Source organism: Conger conger, chromosome 5 (assembly GCF_963514075.1).
Source record: "Conger conger chromosome 5, fConCon1.1, whole genome shotgun sequence".
NCBI lineage: Eukaryota > Metazoa > Chordata > Actinopteri > Anguilliformes > Congridae > Conger > Conger conger.
The window spans coordinates 3400539-3405189 of NC_083764.1; the positions used below are offsets into that span (position 1 = coordinate 3400539).

The 4651-nt window shown below is 43.8% G+C and overlaps 1 non-coding gene across 1 annotated transcript; it reads left to right on the top strand.

Moving 5' to 3' along the window:
* The first annotated feature begins 2862 nt into the window (after positions 1-2862).
* On the top strand, positions 2863-2945 carry trnal-cag (transfer RNA leucine (anticodon CAG)). The gene has a single exon. It is a non-coding gene; the product is annotated as a tRNA-Leu (tRNA).
* The last annotated feature ends 1706 nt before the right edge of the window (positions 2946-4651 follow it).

Below are 4651 nucleotides of genomic sequence, written 5' to 3' on the forward strand. Positions count from 1 at the left end.
GAACACTTGGGACAACAAAACCCACTGTCAAAACTTAGAACACTTGGGACAACAAAACCCACTGTCAAAACTTAGAACAGTTGGGATAACAGAACCCACTGTCAAAACTTAGAACAGTTGGCACAACAGTACCCACTATCTAAACTTAGAACAGTTAGGACAACAGAACCCATTATCTAAACCCAGAACAGTTAGCACAACATAATCCTTTATCTGAACTTACAACAGTTAGCAGAACAGAATCCTCTATCTAACCTTAGAACGTTTACAACAGGACCCACCATCCAACCTTAGAGGAGTTATTTTGCTCCCTGCAATGAATAGAGAACTGAAATCTAAACGATCCAGATCTGATTTCAGCAGGTCCATCCGCTGTTCCTGCTGTGCGATACATTACGTTACACATCACGGAAACGGTCAGAGAATGAAATGTGCCCTGGTACCAGGACGGATATGCCAGAAAGGTTCTGATTCAGATCTGAGGCCATTGGAGAGCTCATTGTGCCCTGGTACCAGGACGGATAGGCCAGAAAGGTTCTGATTCAGATCTGAGGCCATTGGAGAGCTCATTGTGCCCTGGTACCAGGACGGATAGGCCAGAAAGGTTCTGATTCAGATCTGAGGCCATCAGAGAGCTCATTGTGCCCTGGCACCGATACGGTCCCTGGTGCCTCCTCAGGCACGGGAGGAGATGAGGACATCGGTGTGTATAACGCAGTATATATCGGTGTGTATAACGCAGTATATATCGGTGTGTATAACGCAGTATATATCGGTGTGTATAACGCAGTATATATCGGTGTGTATAACGCAGTATATATCGGTGCGTATAACGCAGTATATATTGGTGCGTATAACGCAGTATATATCGGTGCGTATAACGCAGTATATATCGGTGCGTATAACGCAGTATATATTGGTGCGTATAACGCAGTATATATCGGTGCGTATAACGCAGTATATATCGGTGCGTATAACGCAGTATATATCGGTGTGTATAACGCAGTATATATCGGTGCGTATAACGCAGTATATATCGGTGCGTATAACGCAGTATATATTGGTGCGTATAACGCAGTATATATCGGTGCGTATAACGCAGTATATATCGGTGTATATAACGCAGAAACGCGGTTCCCAACGGGCCCACAACACAGCCCCTCACACACTACGGTTCGAAACCGCATACTAGCATACTACCTTGCTCAAGGGCCCAATGGCTGTGTGGATCTTATTGTGTCTACACCGGGGATCGAACCATGTTTTAATCACATTGCCATTGAATCAGAGGGTTGAGGGTGGTCATCATTTATAACGATGCCATGTTTGCATGTTAAAACGTTTAAAATGTGTCTTTAAATAATTATGGCTACCATAAGATTACCCAGGTTGTACAAACTAGACAGTGTTCAATTATGGCTTGTTTTTCCTGTTTTTCAAAGTTGTTTCGAAATGTTATTGTAATTCAATTGTATTGAACATGTTTGTAATAACAAATATTTTGGACTCCATTTTGGCATAGATTGTGTGCGACATTTATTTAAAAAATAAATTATGGTCTGTTTTGCAAAACTAGCTATAGCTAAAAAAAAACATTTCTTAAACGGCAAAAAAAAAGTAAACCACATGCAAATAAATGGTCATCGTCCCTTCAAACTGAGGCACGTGCCCCCTCAAATTTTTTTTATTTTTTTGCATTTAAAATAGAATTGTATCGGACATTTAGATTGCAGTCGTAGCATACAAAAATTATTTTATCCAAAAAACGCGGCGGAAACCATGCAGAATTCAGTAGGGTATAGCCAATGCAGAATTCGCTGGTATAGCCCCCCCTCGTCCATATTGGTTTGTTCCCGACTGTAGACTTTTTCTCCAGCCCATGAAAAAGCTCCTTTGAAAAAGCTACAACCGTAATGGTTTTGGTGGTAAAAATGTAGTGAGTAACCCAAAAACACATTAGCTTATGTATACCGACCGCTAATGTGCATCTTAATTATAACTGGAAACGTTGAGATTGTACTTTTTCGTCAATATTTCAAATGAACAGTCCGTAAACTTGGTGTGTTATGAAGTTAGCACGAACTTGAGTGTAACCAGCAAACTCTACACATCGAGTTTTATTGGTGTTCGGTGAGGCTACTCTGTATGCAGTTTGGTTTTTAAAAAAAAAGAACTCTGCAGGTGAGATGGTAGTCATTATTCGTTAGCCTGCATTTTAAAGTGTTGTCTTTGTGTATGAAACGAAAATGTGCTACTTTCTAAGTTTGCTTCGAGGCTAACGTATATGTCTCAAACTATCTGTCCCATCGAACCCACTCTTGATGCATTTCTTAATGGTGTGCATTTCAGTGTCCGATGTACATTATCAATTGTTAGCGAACAGATGCGTTTATTTAGGATGAAAACAATCGTGTGTGTACATTGCGAGTAATTTAGCATTGACGTTGCGTCGAAAAACATGGATTAACGTTTTTAAGATTTAGCCTATCACGGCGCAGAGGAAGTTTGTTTCCCCTGATTGGGGTGGGTGTGTGTGTGTGTTGGGGGCTTGGAGGGGAGGTGGTTGTGCTCTAGATTTTTCTGTGCCTCTTCAAAAAATAAAAATTGGTGCATGATGCCCCTGGGTGTAGGTTATCTATTTTGATTGTTTAAAGTCAAATACTTTAGGAGAACAAGATTGACTGGTATAGTAGGCATACTTCAACACACGATATGCCTGCAAATCGCCTAAAGGAGTCTTAACATACCACAGAATTAACTCCTCCAAATTACACATCCATCTGTGGTGAGCTTTTCGATGATAATGGTCGTATTATTGATCGAATCCAGAAAGTCCTTGCATAGCTTCATTGCTGTAGCCGAGTCAGGATGGCCGAGCGGTCTAAGGCGCTGCGTTCAGGTCGCAGTCTCCTCTGGAGGCGTGGGTTCGAATCCCACTTCTGACATGGGCAATTCTTTTAATTCGTGAATCAACCGACACCCTCTGAAACACGCCCCCACTCTGCTCTGAGGCCATGACTGTGAACATTTTGCCAAAAAATCTGCAGTTAGCACGTTCACTGTGATTATATTATAATCCAGCCAAGCACTTTCCCAGGGTTTAATCCCCGTATAGCACGTGGAGGGCTCGCTGTTCGCGTGATATTTGGTGCCCGGGTTTAGTGCCCCTACTGGCACTATGTGGAACCGCAGCCCTGTGATGACGCGTCTGCTTCACATCCATGTTCAGGCTGACAGAAGTTCTGACAGCAGTGGTATTCAAACTTTTGAGCCTCCCTCCTTTGGATTTCAAGGACTTTGTGCCTGTATTGTGTATTCACAGGCAAGGGGGAAAAATGGTGCACTATTATTGAAAATAACAAAACAAGATTCTTTTAAATCAGAACTATCATGGAATCGGCGTACCTACAAAACATGTGCTTGCTTCTATTATTCCAGTGCACCAATCCCCCCCCCCCCATCATAGACAACTAACACGCATGTGGGTGACACGCAAACGCACACACCCAAACACAAGCACACGCACAACTACACAAACACGCACAGGTACACAAACACACACACACACCCGAACACGAGCACACGCACAACTACACAAACTCACACACACCCGAACACAAGCACACACACACCTACACAAACACGCACAGGTACACAAACACACACACACCCGAACACGAGCACACACACAACTACACAAACTCACACACACCTGAACACAAGCACACACACACCTACACAAACACACACTCAGATTATTCTCCCCTTCCAGACTCAGGAATGCCATCGCGGAGAACCCAGCTTCACAAAAAGCAACGCTGACTCCAACATAAAAACACTGACATTGTCTCCCATGCCAACACGTGCTGAAAACGACATGTTAAGATGCTGGTTTATATTTAGCTTGCATTATGGGTAATTGAGTATAAACAGAAGCTGGGTATTGAGTATTGCTGCATAAAGCCTACAGTTGGTCTCGTGCGAGGTCACTGGGGGTCATATCAGCCGGGGGCCAGGGATTGCTGGCTTTGTGGGGATTATGGAAAGCCAGTAACCTGTTATATCTATAATCCCCCCCCCCCCCATCCCCCTCCCCGATTGAGCGCAGCTCCTTCATAGCCCTGAGGTCCGTCTTCACCTTCTCCCTCCTCTTCCTCCCTCTCTTCCATCCATCTCTTCTTCTTCTATTCTTCTGCCTCTGTAGTCCTCCTGTTTTTCTTAGTTATTGCAGCGCTAGATTATTTTAGCCTGCGGTTCTGGCACTGTTTCTGTTACGCTGTAGGCCTGGGCCTGGATTCAGACCGTGGCAGTTTAATGCAGGTATTTGTATTTGTTTTCAGAACATAATCTATCCTGTGTTTTTTTGCATTTGCACTGAGAGACGGGTGGGGGGTCTTCAGTGCCTTCAGGAGTGAGGTCACAGATGTGAGTAGAATGTTAACTGAGCATTCTAGCGCTGATGTAGCGATCACCGCTGGTGACTGAAAGCAACAGAGGTGTCGAACACTGGCTTCGAATTTAGAAAAAAACATTCCAAAAAGCCTCTGCGTGTGATCTCAGCCTATAGTGTTCTGACAGCGTTCCCACGGAGTTTTCTTCAGGTCCTCACAGAGCAGTGTCGCTGTGATAAAGCAGGAGGGAACGAGTGCTC